The 25040-nt window shown below is 40.7% G+C and overlaps 1 long non-coding RNA gene across 1 annotated transcript in view; it reads left to right on the plus strand.

Annotated features, from left to right (window-relative positions):
• Window positions 1-24760, plus strand: part of LOC140695172 (uncharacterized) — a 47592-nt gene extending 22832 nt beyond the window's left edge. Inside the window, exons 7-13 of the long non-coding RNA XR_012070869.1 lie at window positions 15191-15376; window positions 16706-16827; window positions 17264-17324; window positions 17483-17580; window positions 17858-18082; window positions 24129-24328; window positions 24632-24760. This is a non-coding gene — a long non-coding RNA (uncharacterized lncRNA). The remainder of the gene's footprint in view (window positions 1-15190; window positions 15377-16705; window positions 16828-17263; window positions 17325-17482; window positions 17581-17857; window positions 18083-24128; window positions 24329-24631) is intronic.
• Window positions 24761-25040: the final 280 nt, after the last annotated feature.

The raw sequence follows: 25040 nt of genomic DNA on the forward strand, positions 1-25040 counted from the left end.
ACACAGTAGGCAGTGAAGGGTGTCAACAGAAGTGACCCTCAGGGAAGGTACTTCTGGTTTTGCTTCTGATATACTACAGACAAAAGGGTCGGGACGGGTGAGAGCAGGTATGTCTGTCCCTTTGAGATCCAACCCGTCATTCATTTATTCATAACACGTGCACTTCAGTGAGTCTAGGGGAGAGAGAGTGTAGCCACATAAATAAGCAAAATGTATTTGCTTCTTGAGAGCTTAGCGTTGTCAGTTAGCCTAGAATGTTCTAGGAAGAGAGGAACAAATTGTGGAGGTTGGAGGGAGGGAAGGCTTCCTTGGGAAACAGTCAAAATGAACCTGGAGGCAAGTGGGAAGTAGGAGCAGGTCAGGGGGCTCCTGAGGTCACTGGGGACCTATGTACTGAGATGAGGCTGGGCGAGCAGGGTCTGGGGTGGGGCTAGAACTCTACCAGGGAGCCTCTGAACTGTTTGAAGTGGGGTTGATGTAATCAAATTTGTGCTTTGGGAAGGCTGTCGTGGCTTTGTGTGTGTGTGTAGCGGGGAAGAGGTGGAGGGTGCCACCAACTGGGGGATCATTTGAAGACCATTCACAGGCTGGGATATGGGCTTCGGGGCTACTTGGGGACGGCAGGGGCAGTGTGGATGCCGGCTTTTCTTATGGGGGACTTGTTAGCGGGGCTGCCCTAGAGGCACCTTGTGGCTGGAAGAAAACTGATGGAGGCTGCCAGGGGGACATTCCTCTTCTCTCTTTCCATGCCTAGTGTGATTATCTTAGCTCAGCCAACATTTGGAACAAAAGAGCTAATCTCCAGGGTTGCCCAGGCCTTTGTAGAGCTCCTTCGAGTGAGATCTGATAGGATTTAGGTTTGTGTTCAGATCTGGATGTTCACTTAGCTAGAAACGTCCTGTCATTTCGATTTCCATAGGGGTTTTTATTCCTGATAAAGATTGCTTTCTTGGTGAGAGGAAAATTATTACAGCTGTTGTCTTTTTCAAAAAAAATCATATGTTTTAAGAGCTTTAATATTCAAAAGAATAGGAATATATAAAATATTTAAGGAAGTCTTTGGTGTGGTTTCTTTGCTTTCTGAGCTAATGTGGACTTAGAGCCTTTGTATTACTTAATAGCACATCCTTGTCAGTATTTAAAGAGCTGTTAGTGAGCACCCCAGGCCCCACCTCTCAAAGAATCGTTAAAGTTTGCTCTGAAATAGTGAGGTCATAAACGTCTTGTTTTCAGAAATCAAAAGGTTTTAAATACGCACCATAGCTCCATTTATAAAATAATAATAAGTTCAAAATTAAGAAAATGGAGGATAATTGATTTTTTTTAAAGCCTAAACATAAACTTTCTTGTGCTAATTTTGCAACTGGAAATTTTGAAAAGAAAAATCCTACTGCAATATCATCTACGTGGTATATATATATGAGTTTCACGTTTGAAATGTAACTGCGCAGTGGTTTTCAAAGTCAGGAGCATTCCAGCTCAAATACTGGCAGTGGTGGCTGCTGGTTTTCAATGGAAGAGCCTAAATTTGCCTTCTTAGCTTTTTTTTTTTTTTTGTACTGAGAAGGTTGAGTAGTGCTTTGCCAGCATGATTTTCGGGCAATTTGAGGGCAGCTGTCGTGTTCCAGCAGTGAGATATTTCCATGCATTTTATTTTCTGGACATCACCAGGGCACATGTGGGGTTTGTGCCTGCAGGCTGGAATGCTGCAGGACTCCCTAATCCATCACCATTATGTCCTGGTGCTGCTCCGGTCAGTGAATGATTTTCTGTGACTTGGAGGTAATGTGGTCTGATGGTGATGATCAGACGTGCAGTTAAATGCTATTAATTGAAATAAGAGTAACCTAGAAACATTGCTCTAACAATACAGGATGAGGGAGGAGGATTGGCTGAGCTGCTTGCAGTGGGATGTCTTCTCAGGTGACTCCCTCACCGTGATTCCTGCCAATATCCGCCCCAGCCCTGCACGGTAGTCCTGCCGAAGCAAGCAAGCACTTTGCTCAGAAACGCACTGAATTTCCTTGCGCCTCTGTTTGTTGGCTTTTTTTTGAAAACACATTTTGCCCTTTGCTTAAATGCCATCCATGCTAGTCACCCCTTACACTCATTCTTCTGGACCTCGTCCATACATAGCTGCTGAATGGATGAACAGAATGTAGTATCTCCATGTAGTGGAACATTATTCACACGTAAGAGTGAATAAAAAAGAAAAAAAAAAGAGGAAAATGAAAAATGCCACCTGTTTTGGGAAGTCCACCCTGACTGTTCAACCCACACTTTTCCCTTTGAAACACAATCACTTATGCTCCACTCTACTCTTTTTGATAGTACTTACCACCTTCTAATAATCTTTAACGTTTCCAAAAAAAATAAAAAATAAAGAGATGCTGATGCCACTTAAATATACAAGCCTTGCTAACAGCATGTTAATTGAAAGGAAGCAGACACAAACGGCCAGATATTGTTGATTTCAGTGATCGGAAAAGCCCAGAAAAGGCACATGCAGAGGCAGAGAGCAGGTGATGGTTGGAAGGGGCTGGGTGGAGGGGGATTACGGAGTGAATGCTAGTGATAGGGGGATTCTTTTGGGCTGATGAAGTGTTCTGGAAATAGAAGGTGTTGAGGGCTGCACAACTGTGATTGTGCAGAAGACTGCTGAGCGCTGTGTCTGGGAGTGCCTGTTGTTGGGGCATCTTTATTTTGTTCACATCCTGCAATGTGAAGGGCCATCTTCTGCTGTGGTCATTCTACTCCTGTGAGTGGTGAGGGTCAGGACTTTGTAGAGTCCTGTTTCTTTTCTCCCTCTGGCTGAGTGTAGGCAAAAAAATTTAAGCCTGAGAAAGTGCTCCATCTACAGAAATGTCTTTCAGTTTTGCCTGGTGTAAAAATCTTGAGAGCTTTTAACCGTTGAGGCTAGTCTGTGGGGGTAAATAGCCTATGAAGCCTGGGTGAGCCCGGGAAGAGCCGCGCTTCCCTCCCAGACACGGGTGGGGATTTCACCCCCTTTCAGGCAGTGAAGGGCCCAGACCCGTGGGCAGACTTGACAATCGTGAATATTTACGTGTATCCGCTGCTTCATCTTGGATATTAATTTCAAGCTGAGTCATTTTGTGACGGCAGCCTCATCCTACAGCAGGAATTTATAGTATCTGCTCTTTGAGGTGAAGACCTGACAGACTTGATTATTTAACAGTCTGCTTTGAATTGATATCTCAGATTCCTTTGTCAAAAGCAAAACAGCAGAAATACAGACGTCCTTTAATTCCAATGTGGCCTGGAACGGGTTTAGTGTCTGTGCCTCAGTGGCCTTATCTGCGGGTGGGGAAGATGATAACAGTGCTTCCCTCAGAGGAGCTGGTGAGGGGAGAGTGAGAAGCACAAATGGAGGACTTACACGAGATGCTCATAAATGACCGAATTTAGTGCTCTCCGCCTGGTGAGGCCTTAGGGGTAGAGATGTCAGAACAGAGCAGTCCTAGCCGGAGCTCGATACGTGATGGTAGCTGTTATGATCAGTATCACCACTGTGGGTTATCAGGTAGTTTTAAGACTTGGTAATATGATTTCATGAATAATGTTAAAAGACTAGACATCTCAGATCCAGTTTACATAGTCCTCAAGATTTCTTCTGAGAATTGGATGGTTTCTTCCCTATCTTAAATCTGAGATGAGTCTCTAAAAATTTCCGTATTCCTCCATCCTTTTGCTTTAATTCTCTATTTCTTAAAAAACAAAGTTTTTAGATGGAGTTACTGGGGACTGAATTGAGGGCCTCATGCATGCTAAGCACATACTCTCCCAAATGAGGTATAATCTCTTCCCTGATTTTTTTTTTAAATTTACATCTTAATTTTCAGAGGTTAGAGGCCTCTAATTATTTTTCTGGAGACTTGTCCATGAACCTGTAAATCTACAATTAATGGACAAAATTTGGTTTATTAAAAAAAAATCTATAGAATATTCTACAGTCCACCCAAAAGGAAATACTCATGGACTTAAAATGTTCCTCCTTTAAGGTGATTTCTCCTGTTTGGTCGAGCTTAATTTGTTAACAGCCATCCTCATCATCATAATGACCAAACTCGCTGTGAGTGGACGCCTAACTGAGGCTAAAATGCTTTGCTCATATTTTACTTCATAGCAAGTGTTTGATTGTAGGTATCAGTGTCTCCTTTTTTGTAGCTGAGGGATTGAGAGATGGGTCAGCTTGCCCCAAATGACACGCAGCTGGCGGTGGCTAGCTCGATGCTGGAATCCAGGCTGCACAGGATGAATTCTCAATTGCTCCTCTAATCAGCTTCCCGTTGAGTGTTTTCCCGAACTCCTGTGAGCCCATAAATGACCGATTTTAGCTATCTCAGCCTGATGAGGTCTTCAAAGGAGAGACACCAGTGAGAATGAGAGGCAGAGTGGCATAAATTAAAATTGTACATTTTCACAAATGTTTTATTCTCAGGTAATGACTGTAAAGGAAATAGTTTTTTAATTTAGTGCTTTGTGAGAACTAAAAACAAAACATTTAAAATAACTATTGTGCAAGAGAGAAGTGGTCTTTGAAAGTCCAACTGTTGCTAATGATGTTACTTGTTTTTTCTAGTGGTGCTTATTTACTGAAAAATTTCCAAACACTGAATTTGTTTTATGTAGTCTTAGTATGAAAGAAAACTTTGTCAGTGAGTATTGTAAGTAAAATCCTTACTCTTTTCTTTCCTGATGATGAATATCTTAGTTGTTTACATGGCTTAAGTATATTTCGTCATTTGTGAAATTTGAGTAATATGGTTTACCTTGTCTGACTGTGAGAGCTGGACGCCTTGTATACAAAGCACCGTAGAGGTGCTTAATAAAAATGTGCTTTCACAGTGACTGATAGTTTAGAAGTATCAACTCTGAATACTAAAAAGGGTAGCTTATTTCTGATGCATATTCAATATGTGTATATATGATATACATTAATATGGCTTAAAGTAACTAGGATTGTTTTTTTTAAGTGCAGTATGAAGCTTTAATGAAATCTGTGTCATTCTAGTGAGACAGGGACTACTTAAATTGCCTTAAGCAGACGACCTTGAAGATTATTTACACAGAATGTAAGCTCAGAATTCATGTTGCCGTGTAACCATCCATCAGACATTTAATTTCTCGGGATCCTGACCAGAACCATTAAGTTTAGAAGAATCCACATTGATTATTATCAGGGAATAAGCTTCTCTCTTTTGTGACTAAAGAAAATTTTGATTTTTTTCTGCACTCTTTTCAGGTTTTAAAATTTCAAAATTTTGATTTGACATGTCACTTTTTTAATAGAGAGAATAAAGCTCATGCTGTTTTAATATGTAAATAAATGTTTTTGTATTTCAATACCCTTCTATGATTTCCTGGCTCTTTGAGAAGTATTTTGCAAGATACTTAGATTACCTACTGTTGGAAAAATACAGACGTGACTTTTATGAATATAGGCCTAGTACAGTTCTGTTGGTTTTTACTACAGTGCAAGACATGAGACCTAGGAGAGCTTTGCTGCTGATTGCCAGGAGGACAGATCTCAGGTCTCAGTCTCCCCTCGTGTAAAATGAAGTGGCTGGACTGGATTCTTTCCTCTTCTAAGATGAGCTTCCATGAGCCTATGTCTTTTGTTTATATTTAGGAGTATTAGCAATATCAGATTAAATACTGAATACCCCTCCATCCCCCCGAAGCAAAGTGCAGTATATGCTACATAAGCTTCTAGTTATCTGATTCTCGTTTCTCATCTTACAGTCAATTTTTGTGTTGCATGTTTCCCGGCAACCTGGAAGGTCTTTTTAGCCATAGGTGGCGCTGTTGCAACTTTTTACAGTCTTAATTTTTCTGTTTGTAAAATAAGGCTTAAACAATGTGATTTTATTTTGATTCCTTTGCTTAATGCTTCAGAATAGCACAACGTCCATTATGTCTTTCTACCTGGAAAATTTTTTCTGCTTATATCATAGTTTTATTCTTTTATCTCGCTGTGAACATTTCAGACTTGCTGTGCAAACAATGGCAAAATCGGGCTTTTCTTCTAGTGTTAGAAACCAGTGAGCCGGGATATTATAAAACAGCTAGAAGCTGCCTCTGGAGCACCATAAAGCTGAAAGGTGTGTTGAGTTCCCTGAGTATTGACCCCGCCGCTGTGTGTTAATTGGTGGGAGTTGATTTGGTACATATATGATGGGGTGTAGTTTCTTGACTTGGGTTTGCCTGCACGTGCTGACACTGAACCATGTGATCCTGAGTCAGCTCGTTCTGAGTTTTCCCCTCGTCTGTGAGAAGGGGACACTCATATCTGCTTTGTAGAATTGTGAGAATTAGTAATTATGTAACATGTTTACCACAGTGGGTATGTCAAGAGAGCTCATAAACTTTAGCTGCTGTTTTGTGTGCAGCCATCATTTTATAGTCTTTGGTAATTACAAAGAAACAAGAAAATAAGAAAAGCTGATTTTATGATGAAAGATATTTGAGGACGTTCCATAATTCCTACACCCATAATTTAGCATCAGCAGAGTCAGAACTGTTACACAGTCGCCCTGGACCAACGTTAAGCCACAGAAATTTTTGTTACTTCATATATGTTGGGGCCTAAGGGGAACCAATACTTATACACATGTTGTCTCCAGCAGCCAACTGAGAGATGACACAAAAGAGTAGGCAGGCGATAAATGTCTTCTTTGTTACTGATGAAGCCACGTTCTCCATGAACTTCAGGGCTGTGGATAAATGAGTGTCATGATACTGTGTCCCAGAAGTAGAGACTCACCCTGTCCCAGGTATCTCTGGGCCACAGCAAGCCTTCCCTTGAGAGAATGAGCCCCATCATGCACAGGGCTGTTCTGCAATGGAGCTGAGCATCCAGGGTGCTTCCCTAGGGTAGTCAACACTGGAGGGAAAGGAAGGGTTTCACATGCCCTGCTTGTCTCCCCGGAATCACAACTCAATCTGTTAATGTGAGGAGGGCTAGCTGTGGGCCAGGGGTCAGGGCTGTGAAGGGAGTAGCACTCTGCATGGCCCAGAGGAGTGGGGAGGAGGTATCCCTTCCATCAGTTTAAACAGGTGGTGGGATGGAACAGAAGGGTTCATCCCATGAGTTTATAAAAGGAGAAATAAGAATTTCCTTTGGGTATTAGTCTAGCCAGGAAACACAGAAGATGATTAGGAAGGAGACTTGTAAACCACTGTAATATTAATTTGACATTTGTTGAGCACCCAAAATGTGCTACATTCTTTTCTGAGCGTTTTACAGAAATGAATCCTTCAATCTTCTCAACAAGCGAGTAAGGAAGGTTTGATTGTTATCCCAGTTTCACAGTGTGGAAATTGAGGCACACAGAGGGTAAGTTGACCAAGGTCACAGAACCAGTAAGTGGCAGAGCAAGTATTTTAACCCTGGCTGTATGGTATTGTGGCTCCCAGAATGGGCTTTGGGTGTTTAGATGTATCTGCATCCCTCGATTTCTGTACGTCTGTGCATCAATTAGCCCAGAAAGGACAGGGAAAGGAGAGTTACACAGGTGCTCACAGTCGTGTCTCGGCAACTGTCCACGAAGAGTGCACCGTGATTAGAATTAATTGTTTTCCAGGCAGCAGATCTGTTGGTATAACAGAAATTTAGTCCATTGAATTCATCTAGAAATCCTTCCTGCTCTGCTTCTGTCCACACTTGCCATGTGACTGCCTGCCCGTGTTTGGGCCGTGGAGGAGAACATATACTCATGGTTGAACTCTGATATTGCAGTCTGGTTCATAGTTTCACATCTTCTGTTACATTAATAAGTTAAATTTCTGGTTTTCTTGCATCAGTGTCTCATGAGTTTGGTTAATGTGAAACCAGTCCATGGGAGCCCAGGGGTTATGATGGTATAAATTTTTAGCACGTTGTGGCACTTCTAGCCATGCAGACATGACTGGGGGATGTACGCCTTTCTCACTGATTTCTCCCAACAGCAGGGTCCTCTCACGGATGTGAGGCTGGGAGCTCTCTGAGTAGCTCAGTCAGAGGCCAAGTCCACCAATCCGAAAATGATGAAGTACCTGGAAGTGGGTTTAATAAAAGTAAAGGGCTTCCAGGTAGTCCGATGGGCTGTTCAAGAAATTTGGTGAAAAGCTGTCCACTGTCTGTGGTTTAGCTGCTTCTTTGCTATTGAAAAGTCTGGAGTAGATGAGGGGATTTTAAAAAGCAGAAAGGAGTGATTTCAGGTGGTACATCCACACCGGTGAGAAGTGATGGATGACCGCCTGTGTGAGGCACAGACAGAGTCTTACAAACTTCATAAAACAGCTTCAAATGCTCTGCCATCTGAGTGCGCTTCATATGGGGTCCAGTTCATCACTGGTCACGCTGTGAGGGCAAGTAACTGACGATGGCAGAAAGGACACGGAGGCATCAAAAAGGTCTCACTCATGTTCCCTGTTTAAAGAATGTGGCACAGTGTATTATATTTGAGCTGGTTTTTCACTGAACAGTTTTTAGTGTTTTCTGGGACTCCCCAGTGCCCCAAGGTTCCATGCAGCTGGGTGTCCCCTCATTGCAGCTCCGTCAGCGCTTGCCCTGGGCTGATGTGGTGTCACGGGAAGCAGGACGGTCAGCGTCCCCGGCTCCTCTGAGCTCCGTCTCCTCATCTGCAGAGCCTGGTTTCCCATCCGTGTCTACTTAGTAGGGTTGCTGAGAATCACACGTGATGGTTATCAGGTGTGATTTCTGGTTGTCTCTGCGATTGGCAAATAGCCAATAATTGATAGAAACTCTTGTTTTTTTTATTGTAATTGTGTCTCCTAGATTGCAGTGGTTTTTAGTCTGCATTTTTTTATAACTTTACTCATTTTTAAATATGCCCTTATTTTATTTATTTTTTTTTTTGAGGTACTGGGGACTGAAGCCAGGACATTGTGCATGCTATGCAGGTGCTCTACAACTGAGTAATACCCACCCTCCTTTTCTGCACTTAAAAATAAATATTGCAATACACAAAATAGCTCTTAAACTCCATCATGGGACCTGGTCTCTGTATAGGCAAATGAACACGTATACTATTTCAATAAGAATAAATGCTGTTGAGACATAAGTTTCTGAATCTGTTAATGTGCTTAAAAACGATCATAGCTAGTGATAAACACGAGACTTAGATCAAGGACTTTTTAGGGTATGTTTTGCCATCATGGGAAATTACATTCTACCGAGAAGGCTAATTGGGTCTCTTTGATATTTGGATGGTTTAGCAGGTGATCAAGGCTTTCCAAAGCTGACAGTTTTGTATTTTAAACTAACTACAAAGTTATCTTCTAGAAGATGGAAATCCTAAGCTTGTGAATTTCCCAGTAATCCAGGGGGTATGTGTCTGTGTCTGTGTCTGTGTGAACGTTTGTGTGTGTGATTTCAGGAATGTAGAAATAAGTTCCATATAGACTTCTGATATCTTTCTCTTCCAGTTCAAGGTTTAAGCATATACTTACACAAATAAATTGATTTTCTTTTGTCATTTGGCATATTGGCGGGAATAAGAGGTTCTCATACTTGTTTCAGAAGGGTTGGGAAGCATGAGCTTAGAAAACGGGAGGAGAAAGAGGCAGGGAGACACTTCACACTTTGTGCAGTATATGAGAAACGGTAGCTTTTCTTTTCTCTTTTCTTCTAAAGCAAACTGGCTCTGAATTGTAACACACTATTACTCAGAATTGCTTTTCTAATCAGATACAAGTGCCTCAGATTTTTCAAGGCAACATGAATGATGAAATGTGTTTTAGCATTTATCTTTAAAAGTAGTTTTATTTCTCAAGTAAAAGACTATAGCCTGTTTCTTCCAGCGTCTCAAGAAATTCTCATTGATCTATGTACATGTTCTATGTGCTTATTTTCTTTTCTTTTTTTTTAAGTGCTTGTTTCATTGTGGTGTGAATCAATGTTTAAAATTTCTGGATTTTGATCTTTAGAAAATGCTGATATATCAGAACTGTTAAAAACCTGATTGTTCTTTGGTCCTTGTTTGGTGGGGCACCCTATTGATTACTCTTGTCTGTTAAAGAGAGAAATTCTTCCTCTAGCCTGCAGATCATTAAGTGTATGGTTTGCAGTATGCCTTTAAATTTCATTGAATGCATTGAACATGATTGTCCAGTGAATTTTGAGTTGACTCATAGTAATGACTTTGCTTTGATTCTGTGGCTTTTGCTCCTCTCCACAAGAGCTTGAATTCTCTGTTGCATTTTGTATACGTGTTCTTCACAGTGGAAGAAATTTTGCATTTTTTACAGAGGTGGTTTTTCCTAACACCTCTGAATGCCTTCTGTAATTGATACAACAAAAATCTGTTATTTCAATGCTTAATTATTTCATAAACTAGTTTTTGGCTTAATCAGAAACAATGACAGAGTGATAATAAAAAATAGGAAAACTTTCCTTCCTTTGAAGAATAGAAATCAGGTGGTCAGGCTCACCCATGCTTTGGGCCTGACACACTTAATCTCATGTCATTGTGTATCATGATTCGGAGATGGAGTTGCTTCAGGTTTATTGATTTTTGTTTTAACATTTGTGTTGAATTCTTTCTCCAGGCTTATGTATCCTGTTGGGTTTGTTGAAACTGTAGAAGGGAAACAAAAGCTTTTTTTGGTTTCCGGAGGCCTGAGTTGCTGATGATAAGGGTTGAGGGTGGGCTGAGGAACAGAGTGACACTCCCTCTGCTCCCAGCTGAAATTGATGAACAATGAAATCAATTAAGTGTATCGGTATTTGACCAATAGAAGTTAGCGAGCCCAAACTGGCTAGTTATGCCCAAAGAAAGTACTGAATTCACCTGCAGAATTAGGTGCTTTACCAAGAAGAAGCAGCTTAGAGCAATCAGAAAAATCAGTCCTATGATGAGATATAAAGTAAATATAATATCTTTTATTTCTGAAACTTTTCTACGTTAAGTTGTGTAGAGCTAAAATTAAGTTTCAAGCACCAGGAGTTAACAGTGTGGGTGGTTCTGTATGATCATTATTCAGGAATGTGCCTAGACTCTGCTAGAGTGGCTGAAGCTGGCAGGAAAAGACCCAGAGCCAGGATTTGTCACCTTAGGGTGTCCTCCATAATGGTTCCATGTGGGAGCCCATGATTGGGTTAACAAATTGTAACAGACCCCAGCCGCCTGTCAAATTTAAGAAGAAAACGTATGCTTAGTAACTGCTTTGCAAGCAAGTGCCTGTGCATCCTCACTCCTGTCTCCTTGCCTTAAAAAGCAGAGATAATGCTTTGCTTGCGTAGATGATGTTTTAGATAGCACTCTGCTCATCGCAAAGCAATGACCCAGGCCCACAGCTATAAAGGCTGGGCTTGTGTGCAGTTAGATACTCTATTATCCCCCAAGCAAGGACCTAGCTGGTCTGGTGGTCTGCTTTGTAATTCACATGTCTAAAGGATGTATCTTATTCCCCTCACCCCATGACTTACCTAAAGATACACTAAGCCTTTGTACTCATGGTGGATTCTACAATCTCTGTCTCATCCTTCTTTCCCCAAGTTCCTGCTTACTATCACACAACTGTTAATGACGTTTTCCTTTGATTATACACAATAAATATGGGATCATTTGAGAGGCTCGTGGAGTTGGGTCCCTACGCCCTCTCTCTTTCGTGACTTTTTCCACAGAGTCTTGAGTATTCATTCCCTGTACGTAAGACTTCTGCCAGCCAGAACCCACAGTTCCAGGTGAGAAGGATGCAGGCTTTATCTCTCCTACCCGAGGGAGAGAGAGTAGAAAATTGAGATCTGCTCTTCCGTGGTCCCTTCCTGCCCCAGGTCTGCTCCAGTTCACCTGCAGCCTTCTGGCCTCTGCTCACACTGCCTCTGTCCCAGGACTGACAGCAGCCTTTTCTTCCCTGGTAAACATTTCCTGTGCCTTTTAGAAGTTGGTCTCTTCTCTGCAATACAACCCTGGCAGATGTGATGGTGGTAAACGTGCTGGAGGGCAGTCACTTGGGGACTGCCAGGAGCCATGCTGATTCTCCTGAGTCTCTCATTCGGGGTTACAGAACTGTCGAGCAGCAGAGGAAGCCCTTTAACGTGAGGCCAGCTCAGCATTGCATCACTTTCATTTTATTTTTGAATTTTCAGTGGAGAAATTATTTGTAGCAAACTGTTCCAGATTTTTGGCTGCCTGCTTTCCTCACCACCATTTCCTTGTTGGCTCTGGTGCTTGTTGTAAGAACCAGGTTTCTTCTCTGGTTATTTCTAGCAGCTGGGCTTGCCGAATCCTTGATCTGCATTTGAAGCAGAATGCTTCTTCGTGATGTCAAGCTGATTTTCCTATTTCTGAATATTTCGTGTACACTCAGCAACTCTTTCAAGTGAAATGCTCTTGTCCAATTCTGTTAACCCATATTTGCCGATCTCCTGCTTTCATGCTGAGGGCAGTTTCTTCTTCCTGTAATAAAAGTTAGCAATTTGCATTTACTATTTGAAGGTTCTGGCCCTAGGTGCTTTTGTCCTTAACAGTTTTAATACAATTCACCCATTAAAATGTGCAGCGGTTTTTACTCAAAGCCCAGAATTGTGCATCGCAGTCAATCTTAGAATATTTTCATCCCCCAACAGGAAGCCCTGTATGCACAAGCAGTCATTCCCATCTTCCTCATCCTCCCCCAGCCCCAGGCAGCCATTGTTCTCTCTCTATGGATTTGCCTGTGCTGGACATTTCATGTAAAACAAGTTATTTCATGTAAATGGAACTGTCTATTGTGACTGACTTCTTTCACACTGAGTAACTTTTTCAATGTATTTCCAGGTTGTGGCCTGGGTCAGTACTCTATGCTTTGCTATTGCTGAATTATATTCTACTGTATATCTGGGCCCTACTGTTTACCCATTCATCAGGTGATAGTCGTTTGTGTTGTGTCTGCTTTTTGTTTGTGAAGAGTAATGGCGCCGTGAATACTCCTGTAGGAATTTTTATGTGGACATTTGTTTTCAGTTCTCTTACTTGTGTGACCAGAGAGCAGAAATGCTGGGTCATTCATAAACCAAATGTTCAACTCTCTGAGGACCTGCCAGGCTGTTTTCTAAAGTGGCCACCCTGTGTTACATCCTCAAAAGCAAGGGCTGCGCGCTCCGCTTCCTCTGTGTCTTCATTAGTGCTTGTTACACATTTTTTTTTTATTATAACCTATTGTAGTAAGTGTGAAGCGGTTTCTCCTAGTGGTTTTGACTTGATTTCTTTTACAGCTAATGATATTGAACATCGTTTGATTGTGCTTATTGGCCATTTGTATATTTTCTTTGAAAAATACATTTTCAGATACTTTATACACATTTTAATTGAGTTCTCTTTTTCTTGTTGAGTTGTAGGAGTTTTTTCTTTTATTTGAAGATACAAATACTTAATCAGATAAATAATTTGAAAAAATTTTCTCCTCTCAGATGTTTTTTCACCTTCTGGATGGTGTCCTTTGAAGCAAATTTTTAACATTTGATGAACTCCAATTTATCACTGTTTTCTTTGTTCCTTGAGCTTTTGGGGTAATATTTAAAATCTGAGGTATTTTATTTAAACTTTTATATAAAAAATAACTTAATTCTTAAGACTGTTCTAGGAGATGGGTGCTGTGGCTGTCCCCAGTCTATGGATAGGAGACTGAGGTGCAGAAAATTTCACTGAAATATCAGTGTCACAGCTACCCAGTGCTGTGGGATTTCAGACCCTCATGTTTGTCCCCAGCATTTGTGATCTTCACCACCATGCTCCACTACTGCCTGGAATCATTAATGAAAAAGTTTTCCTTTTTTGATTTCTTGATTGTTTGTTTTCTCATTGGGGAACTCACCTCTTCATTTTCCTTGCAGAGATCTGTGTAGGTTTATTTTAGATCTCATGTACTTATTTATTACACAGGCTCCAGCGATGATTGTGCCTAGTTGATCTAATCAATTCATACTCAAGTCTTTCCTGCTCATGACACTAAAAAGAGAGTCATGATTTACATAATGCTCAAAGAAGAATGTACTTGAGTGATTTTATTTTTCTAACCAATCAAACAAATCAAATAAAAACCCGGTGTTGGAACAGATTATAAGCCCTGCAGAATAGGGTCACTGTCTTCCTTGTGTTTCATTTGATTTGTCACAGTGTCTGGATAGTGCCTTGCTGTCCAGCAGTTTTGTGAGTATACGGTGCTCGTGAATCATTGTAAGGAAAGAATTTTGACAACAGACTGTGTTGTTCATTTCACAAGGGAAAAGATCATATAGAAATACTGCTCAGATTTATTTTAAAATTAAGCTTGGTGTTTTGAGAAGGGTTCAAGAAACCATACAAAAATCTTTTTCACTAATTTTAAATCTATCTTAGACACATTATGCATACATGGCAGAGTAACTTATCAACTAGTTTTGACAAGAGGAGTGTATTATTGATTATCTATTTTAGTTGAAATATTCTACCTGGGATAAAGTAATCAGTGCCCATAAATGAACAAATATGTTTGTATTTCTATGCAACATGGGGGCAGACTTCATATGTTTTTATATAATATATATGACTGTGTGTTTTAATCTGTCTGTCAGTGTTTTTATAGTTTTTCATCAATGTTGTAACTTTAGAATTCTTCTATGGAAATCACCCCCAATTCTAGTGCAGTTTGTACTGTGTATCCTGTCTTATGCATGGGATTCCACTGTCCCCTCACTGAGGAATTTCCTCTCCTATTGAGTTAGTAGCAGAGTTAAAGGAACTGTGATTTCTAGGCCTTTGCTCTCCATGTGTTTGCAGTTGGCTGTCAATCAAGATTTTCTCTTTCGTGAGTTTTCATTGTTCAATTAGAATTTTGGAAATAACAATTAATATGTTGCAACACTCTCCCTAGAATCTTGATGTGTTTGTGCTTTTCCGTTTCCAATTTACAAAAAATGTAAATGCACTCTTGTTTTTAAATAGTCCTTTTTCACTAGATATTTGTTTACTTCTTTATAGTCAAAATATTTTTTTCCCAATGAATGAATAGGTTTGCATGTTTTAAAAGATACCTTACTTTTTAAATTTCTTATTCTAACAGGTATATTCGTTGTACAGAATTTAGAAAATAAGGATAAACACAATTATAACTTAAAAATGGCCTCTAATCTCACCTGGAGATACAGTTGTAAGGTTTGAAATTGAGAATTACAAGTCCTCTCAAACTGTTCTTCTATTTCAAGTACGGTTTGGTTACTGAGATCCTCGAATTCCCATATGAATTGTAGCAGCAGATAGTCAGTTTCTGCAGAGGAACCCACTGGGATTGTGATCGAGTCCACGTTGAATATATGGATCGCTCTGGGGAGCACTGCCATCCCAAGAATGCTGTCATTTGATTCAGGAATGTGCGTGGTGTGTCTGTCCAGGTATTTAGGTATTCTTTAATTTTTTTCAGCATTGCATAGAGTTTACATTGGATTATTTTACTATATATTTTGCCTTTATACTGAGGACAAGTGTGCAAGGTACCGGGATCAGAAGTGTATTGGAGCTCCGCAGCTTGCTGCCACCATGGACGCTGTGCTCTTGCTTCGCCCACTGTACAATGTTGCACAAAATAGGACCTAAGTAACTCTCTCTTGAAAGAATGATTATATGATTGCTGGATGATGCTTGAGAGTCCTTGTGATGATGTCTTTTTCCCAGAATTTCCCCTCTTCTTTACTATGCCCTTTCCCTTCCTTTCCTCCAGCCTGTGTTTCAGCCTGCCTGTGGCATTGATTTTCCTTGTCTGTGGACTCTTCCTTTCACTAGTTCGTGATAATGTTACATGTGAGATGTGGAAACTTGCTAGATGTCAAGAAAGAGGAAATCCATTGCATTCTAGTTTTTTTAGAGTGTGCTATTGTATTATCGATTGAAATGAAATCAGGCTGACCCATTGAGCCATCCCCTGAGCTCTTTTTGCCTTCCTACAGGTGATACTGCTCTCGTTGCTGCATGTGCCCTTCCCCCAGACTTGGTTTTGGGGTTGAGTAAGTCACCGTCACTGGAGCCCTCTCTTTAAATGATGAAGAGAACATTTGCTCTTTCTCCCTGTTTGGGGACTTGGATGAGATGAGGCAACAGATAAAGAATGGAGCCCCACCTCATTCTGACCCCCGCTCTTTCCGTTCCTTTCTCCAGGGGAAGAGTACAATTCAAAAATATAAAGATTGTGAACTAATGAGATAGACAAGACAACCGATCATTTATTAAATACCCTTTCATGCCAGAAACAAATGTATTATACACACAAAAAGCACATAAAATACGGTAGTACTGTGGTTACAAACGTGGGTCCGAGTTCGAGTCCTGGTCTGGAGTGACAAGTCCTGTGAGATGGAGAATTGGTAGGTCGGCTTAGCCTCTCTTGGACTTGTTTTCTGTCCTGCAGAGATGGGGCTCGCTAGGCGTCCCTCCCCCGTAGAGGTGCTGAGGGGTGTAAAAGACACGTGTAGGCAGACCGAGCACAGCTGCTCTTTCCTCGTAAGTGCAGGATAGCATCGCTTTTGCGGTGATGGCTTTATGACTGCACCGTGTAGACTCTCAGTGCTCCAAAGGGATGCCTTGCAGATTGGAGATGGGATTCTCACTTCTGTATATACCCAAGGATTGTGTTATTGGGCCTTGCTAATTTGACTCTATTCTTTAGAAAGTACATAATGTAGATATATTTTTCAAACATGCATGATTTTTTCTTTTATTATTTATAGTTCTACCCTCTCATCTCTTGGTGTGACTTTTCATGGAATCCAGGAAACAGTCCTAAGCAACCTGCCTCTTCACACTTCTCCGTGGCGGTTTCCTTCCCTGACTAGAAGAGGGTTTTGCATAGGTAATTTTGATTGCTCCCCTTCTCTTGGAGACTCTCTGTTTTTCTGCCCATCTCTCACCTGTCCATCTGTCCATTTCTCTACCCACTCATTCTTCTGACTTGTTTCAATAAGCATTTCAGGCAGCTTACAGAAGAACAGGTACCAAATAAACAGGTGAGAAAATGGGGCCAAGTTCATACAGTGAGGCTAGGAGTTGAGCCTGTGTGAGAGTTGCCAGCGTGAGACACACGCCTCTGCCTTGTGACTTATAAGATAGACAACATCAATGTGCCTGAAGCTCCCAGCAGACACAGGGAAACAGGGTTTGTGGGAGATGCTCATTGGCTGTGAAATAAATAAGTGGCTTAGTAGAAGCCCAGCCTTTCCAAGTACTAAGGCTTAGGAGAATATTTTAGTGTCTTCCAAAATCAGATTATTGCATCTTTTCTTTTTCAGAGTTTTATGTATAGTTGGTTTACATTCTATACCTGGAAATTTCTCCAAAACTTCTGCCCACGTGAGTCCCATGACTCGGGAATGGGGTGGTTCTGCTCATTGACGGGTGTTGGCCAGAAACGGAAAATGACAGCCTCAAAGGAGCCTGGGATTTATCAGTTATGTTTTGTCAGTGCTGTAGATTTCAGAAAATGCTTTCACCTTTTCTTTCCATCTGAGGCAGCAGCGCGCTCTCTTACCAGCATCAGGAGCTCAGGGCCACGGGATGGTGGGGGCTGACTGCACTGCCGTCAAGACAGCTGAGCTAGTCACTGCAGGTGTGGTTCTTTTACATACTGCAGTTCATGCTCTTTACTAGAATGTTTCAACAGGGAGTTAATTAACTGAGTTAATTAACATTTTATAAATATGATGCTTTGTTGAAAAGACAGTCATAGGCAGAATATAAGTTGTGATCACTTTAAAAATGGTTTCATTACTGAAATTTCAGTAGGAAAGATCCAGTTTATCTTATTTCCGCCTCTCTTTAAAAGTAACAAAGAAACAAGACAGAAAAAGCAGAGGATGATTTCTGTTCTTCCTCTCGGCTTGCAGGTGCCCTCACCTCCAGTGGCATCCATCCAGACACCAGCACTGACACTGGCCGTGCTCAGAACTGCCTCAGCCCTGAAGACACATCTGACAAATGGAAGGGGGCCGCGCCCTGTTACAGCAGGTGCTCTCACTTTGTGGGTCCTTATGTAACTGCGCGGTGTTATTCAGGATCGCCCTTTCTACACTTTGTGACGCTGCTGCGGTGTCTCCTAGTTATTTGTTTCTGTAAGTACTCGTGTAATTTTCCAATGTGTGGTACTAGACATCTAAAAATGCATTTTTCAGATGAAAAATAGTGTGTATTTAATATAAATGTATGAAAAAAGGGTCAAATGGATCTATCCTGGTGCCAGTACTCAGAGATAATAATTAACACATTAACATCTATTTTCTGTTCTTTTCATCAGTGTGTATTACCTCTGTCATAAAAACCAGCGAGCAATGTGTGCCTGTATACTGTGTGGAGACCTCCATTTTCCATTCGGCTTATTACACATTTTTCTACAATATTCTATCTCCCCTGGCATGATTTTTAATGACTAGTATAGCATTCTGTCTTGTGGAGTCCTCGTCCATTTTACTTTGGACTTAAATAAACTTTTAAATTCCAAGTATACTTAACTGAAATTCTGAAAAGAGATCTGTTGTGGTACCGAAAGTCCCCTACATCCCTTCCCCTTTTTTCCTGAGAGTAAAAACTGCTGACAATGTGGAGTATATATTTCATGACCTTTATGCCTATGTCATATAAATAAACTCATACATACACGTATATGAGAAATCTATGTCTATGTGTGTGTATATATGCTTTATTGAAAAATAAGGCCATACTATATGTTTTCTGCAGCTCGGTTTATTCACTCAGGTATATATCACAGACGTCCTCTCTCTCCAGACTCACCCGGTCCTTTCAGATAGAGTAGAGGGTTTTCCTGATATGCAGGTTTGGTCTCTTGTGTAAGGACACCTTTCGTGGGAGCGTACTGTGGACAAGGCCTTGGACCACGCCGAAACACCGGAACTTTAGTGCCCACAGCTCACCGTGATTTACCGCATCATTGTCTTGATGGTGGACACTTAAGTTTTCTCCATTTTCCACTGTCAGAAAGGGTGTTTGACTGGCATACTTCTTATACAAACATTCCTGTGTTCTTGTATGAGTATTATTTTCGTTAAGGTTTCTGGAAATTTAGTCCTTGGATGTGACAACTACATAAATCACAGGCTCCTTTCAAGTGAATCAAGAAATTCCTTCTCCTGTGGGGCATGAAAAGATGTAGAATAACTTATGTAACCAATTCTCTATCGCTGGATATGATTTCACTTCAGCTTTTCTTCTCACCATTGTAAACAGTGCTGTGTAAATGCTCTGATAAGTACATCTTTTTGAACTGAATTTTTCTAAATGAAACGATTCCAAAATGTGGAGTTCAGCCTGTGTGTACACACGTTTTTCAGAGTTTACATATCCATTGACATGTCATCCTCCAAAAGATCGCTCACAGTTTGTTCTCTCAAAGATGGACACTAGCTAGAATATCTTTTAAAAATATGTGCCAATATGATGAGCAAAAGTACTTTTTCATTGTTTTAATTTGCACTTGATGACCAGTGAGGTATTGAGCATTTTTCACTCATTAGCCATCTGACTTTTAAAAAGTGAATGATCTCTTTTGTCCTTTGCACACATTTAAGTGAGGCAGCTTCTTGTTGCTTTGTGACAGCTCTATGTATATTATGAACATTAACCCCTTGTCTTCATCAACATGTATCAGAGAGCTTTTCCTTGTCATATTTTGCCTTTCATTTTGTTCAGTAGGTTCATTTTTGTTGTGGCCCAAAATAATCTTAAGATTGTAAATGTCTTCTTTTTGGGTTTTATTGCTGATATTATTCTTAGAAATACTTTCTTATAATGGTATAAATTTCTTCTGTAGGTTTTTTTAATCTCTAAGATGGAGATGATGATGGTACTTGTTATAGTGAAGAGAAGTTGAATTAATATGAGCAAAGAATTATATTCGCTGTTATTAGTACTTTCTAATATTCACATCACATTCTGTAATTTTTCTTGCGGTCATTATGACTGGAATAGAATTTGTTTTTTCCAGGGGATTCTCTGATTGTCCCAAGACAATTATTGAATTCCTACTTTGCTTTTTAACTTGAAATCCCACCTGTAAAGAATACTTATGTACACTAGAGTCTCTTTTTGAGCTCATGGTTTATTTTTATCAATCTTACTTTCTTACACTAGCACTATATCTTACATATTGTAAACATTTATTTAATATCTGACAGTGCGATTTTTTGATTCTCTTTTCGATCCCAAATTTTCTTGGTTAGTATTATGACTTTATTATTCCTGAAGAATTCTAATATAATTTTTCAAGTTAAAAAAAAAAAGAAGTGCTCTCGTGGGATTTTTTAGTACTTTTGAATTATCTTTAGGAGAACGTACATTTTTACAAAACTGCTTTCCTGCATACAAAATGTTGATGTCTCTACTTTCACACCTCTTACTTTACCCCACAGTACAGTCCTGTACTTCCTCCATGTACAACATGGGCATTGTTTTTGAGTTTATTCCAGATTATTGTTGATGTTTTTGTTAATTATTTAAGTCAGAATTTTTTGCTATTGTATATTTTAACTGTTAAAACTGACACCTAGGAAGGCAGATTCGGTTTGTAAATACTCACTTTGTAACTTCTCATTTAAAATTGTAAGTATTAAGTACTTGTTACAGAATCCTTTCTTTTCTGTTTTTAAAAATTTGTTTCCAAGATTCTCAAAATGGTCATAGCAAAGTAGTATAGGTGGGGACAGAGATGGAGAGAGGTAGTGTGGCTCATGTACAAACTGTGAGCACTTTCATGGCTGTGTTTACGCTGGAAAAGCCGCTGAAGAGTCCAGGATAAAACAGGGGTGGCTTTGTATGCAGTTGAAAGCCAGCTTTCTTGCCTGGTGAAGCCTGGTGGGCGTGACAGGTAGATGATCAAGGTCGAATGGAGGTTATTGGCTGCACAGAGCGCTGTGTCTGAGAACTGGAGAATATCGCCATGGGAAATGCTTGGTGCCAGGAACAAAGCAGAGGAGCTGGGGACCCTGTGTGTTAAGGAATTTCCAGCCCTCGGAGTGGGAAGATCAGACTCTGCATTCAGATCTGAGTTTGAATTCATCCTCTTTAGTTTACTTGTCCTCTGACTTTGGTCAAGCTATATACCCTATTTCACTTCCTGTTTTCTTATCTCTCAAAATAGGAGAATTACAGCCTGCTGCCAGATTGTTTGATCAGGTTAAATAATTAGTGTCTATAAGATGCCACGTACAGTCACAAGCTCAGTGAGAAATGGGCTGTCACCTGTTCTTCTGCAACTCAGTGCTTGACAAGACATGTGGGAAAGCCAGTCCCTAATTTGTGTGTGATGCAAGTAGGAACAAAATTAATGTCTTGCCTTTCCCTAGCAGTATACTTACAGCTTTGCTTCATTTACTTCTTTCCTCCTTTCCTTTCCCCTTTCCCATCCTCCACCAAAAGATCCTGAGACTCTCTCAGAATAGTAGATTCAAATTACTTTAAAGGTTGGCTCATCCTCATGAAATGATAGTAACATAAAAAAAATCTGTGCACATCCCACAATACATTGTATTTGATTTACACACACACGTGTGCACACATACACACACACAATCAGGCTACCTTCCACTTGCAGAGGGATAAGGACCACTTTTTCTGAGTTTTCACTCACTGAGCTTGAGAACAATGTCTCTTACACAGACTTTCACCAGGCTTCGTGCATGGTGTTTTTAATTGAATTTCGGCTTTGTGGCCATAGATATAGTCTCCTAATAGAAGAGAGAAAGTGGAGACATAGACATTCCGCTGAGATATTGGTGTCATCATATTTTAGTTGGAAAGGACTTAAGACAGCATAGAGTCGTAATATTATATGGGTGAGAATCCATGATGTTGTAACTTGGACAAGAACATGGACCTTCTGCCGTCTTGTCCACAAAGGTGAAGAGGCAACTGGGCAGGGGATGGTAGGGATCCTTCTTGCTTGAGTTCCATGTTCTTGCTAGTTTTCATTGCTCAGTTGCCTTTAGTTTATGTCCATGAGGCCTCTCATGGGAAGGTCACTCTGTCCTGATAGATTGAGTTTCTTATCAGCAAAAAGCTCTGGACCCACTCATATTTCCCAGAGTTTTCTGCTGACCTGCTGACACTTTATATAATTGAGACCTAAGAAACTACAGAATATAAAATCCTTATTGTTATTGTTTGCCCTCGAGTTCCATAGGAAGGGGTGCTGTCTCAGGCTGTCTAAAGCCAGATCTGAACAAAGATAGGGTGACAGGCTGTGCTGCTGGTCCTCCACAGTTGAAGGGGATTTCCAACTTAGCTTTATATTCAAGGCAGATGAGTTCAAATCTTGCCTTTACCAGTTATTATCTTTGTGAATTTGGGGAGAAACTGTACTTTTTTGTGTCCAAATTTGTTTATCTGTAAGTAAGTTCAGTATTTATTTTAAGGTTTCTGTTTTAGAATTGAATGAGCTAATACTCTCATTTATACCTAAACTAGTGATCTCATGGTTCTATGCTGGTGCCTTGGTAGTTGATTACTAAGGGACTCCGCAGTGAGATTGGGGGTGGGGGACCCTGGATAATAGAGCTTATATTCCAGGATATGCTTGTAAAAGACTGGATGTGCAGTGGATTTTTAGTAAATATCTACTCCTTTCCTAATCTGCATTGATTGTGTATATATCTTTATACTAATATATGAACAATTTTTATTGCAATTTAAATATCTTTGTAGTATTTACAATATCTAGTTATAAAAATACGTGAAATAAAAAGATTTGAATTTATTTTCTTTTCAATAAGCAAAACAAAATAAAATAGAAAAGAAAAAAGTTTTGAAGGAGTAGAAATAATTTTATTTCTGTGGAATCAATTCCTTGTAATAGGTTTTTTGTTCATGTTGTTAAAAAGCATATAAAATTGATAGGTGGTGAAATACTGGAAATGAGGAAACAGTGGAGACATACTACCTCTAAGGCAGTCAATTTGTTACCAAGTCCAAACTCGTTCTGCTTGCTGCATGACAGGCCGATTAATCGGGAGATGAGATGTTGGAGTAAGGAAAAGAGACTTTATTTGTAAAGCTGGCAGACCCAGAAAATGGCATATTGTTATCCAGTAGAACTCTCTTCCCCAGGGCAGAATTCAGTCTCCTTTTATACTAAAAAGCGGCGGGGATGTGGCTGGTTGTTGCAAACTTCTTGCTGTATGAATTGTTTGTCCTTGAAATCCTTTGTTCCTGCAGCTGTCCATGTGGGTCAAATTATGGTGCCCCTGTAAAACCTCCAAAAAAAAAGAAAGGTTATTCACTATTTTACAACTTGCCATCTATACATAAGTGTAGAAGAGCAAATATCCTTAAAGATCAGAGCCCGGAGAATAGGCCCTCCTGGATATTTCAGGCTAAAGGCAACTTTCTTTTACAAAAGGTGCAGAGATAGCAAGTCTGAGCCTAGAAAACAAGGTACAGGATTAAAGCCAAATGAACACATCTAACATGGAGTGAAATTTGTTCTTTCTATTACAATTTCTTTTTCTCCCTCATAAATAATTTTAGTAAGAAACATGAGCAATTTTTTTATTTTTGCTTCTTAATAAAGGACTACAACTACAATTTAGTGAGCAGGGATGCTGTGCGTGCCTTGGTGTCACAGCAAACTCTTGTTGGTGGTGGTCGACCCTGCAACATGCCTGATGCCCCGTGAGTGTTGGTGAGGGTCCCCCTAACCAGGGGCTCTATTCAGGAACCACCATATGCGCGTTGACCTCTGGCACCTCTTTTTCAGCTGCAGGAAATTTTTTCAGATTCTATGATAGAAAAATCACTCCAGCTAGGGATAATCAGGGAGTAAAGGAAGAGGAAAAGGGCTTGAAGTAGAGTAGAAGAGAAAGACAGAAGCTCAGGGAGCCTGGGGGCTTGGCAGCGCTGCCTCGGGAGAGAGAGGAGCAGAGGTGTGGATGGGACCGGCTACAGAACCAGCTCCTGCAGCTTTCCCTGCACCCAAGCCACACAGCTTTTAATAGGGCCCAGGACTCTCTCCTGGCTGGATGTCACCCTGGGCAGAACCTTGAGAATCGAAGGTAAGGGGTGGGCAGCACTCACCTAGGGGGTCACTGAGGACTTTGGTCAAGTCCACATTGACTTTTCCAGTCATGTGCCTTCACCTGTTCTTTATCTCAGGATCTGAGAAGCAGGAGCAAGGAACTCAGGGAGAGATGCAGGAAGATATCTGACTGTGTTAAGAGACGACAGTCACAGTGACACTGGGAGCGAAGACACTTGCAGCAAAGTAAAATAACTTCACAACCATTGCATCAGAGCTGCATGTGTGAGAGAGCCTAAGCCTGTCTCAGAGTGCAGGGGACAAGCGGAATGGAATGGTAAAATTAACACTGACAATTGAAATTTTGTTAAATAGCCTGCTACTTTTAATTTTATCACTTCACTGTATGCAGGTGTATTTCTATGAGCATTTATAGGTTCACACAACCCCACCAGCCCCTCTTGCCCCCATGGGGGATGGGATTTCTCAAGCACAGTGCCCCTCCTGCTTGCTTGGGCCACGCTGCGGGTCCTCACCTGGGGCCGGACTGCTACAGTACACTGAGTCCCCGAGGCACGGCCTGGGATACATGACAGGAACAACTGTGCTCTTGGCTGAGGGCCTCCATTTCCCCCTGCAGTGTAAGAATGCCGGTGACTCAGTTAGAAGCATGCATCCAAGCCGTCCTTCCATGTCATCACCATCTAGAAGCGGTGCCTGAATCTTCTGAATTTCTGCAGAATGTGGTTTACAATCACCTTGAACAAGTGAGTGTGTGTTCTCTTTCAAGTGGAGGAGTTACTGCCATTTTCCTGGAACTTACTCACCACTAGTCCATCTGATTTTTCTGTGCTAGGATTCAGTATGGCCTGCTAATAACTCTGCAGTCAGGTCTAGAAACCCTGATGAAGAGGATTATTTATTTTCTTTCTTTATATGATAGTATTTTACTTTCAAATTTCTGAGTTTTCAGTTCTTGGAGGAATGTTTTGGGGGTTGGAGAAACAATTTTGCTCTTACCATCTTTGTGACCTGTTGCTATATGCGTC

This window comes from Vicugna pacos, unplaced genomic scaffold (assembly GCF_048564905.1).
Source record: "Vicugna pacos unplaced genomic scaffold, VicPac4 scaffold_164, whole genome shotgun sequence".
Classification (NCBI taxonomy): domain Eukaryota; kingdom Metazoa; phylum Chordata; class Mammalia; order Artiodactyla; family Camelidae; genus Vicugna; species Vicugna pacos.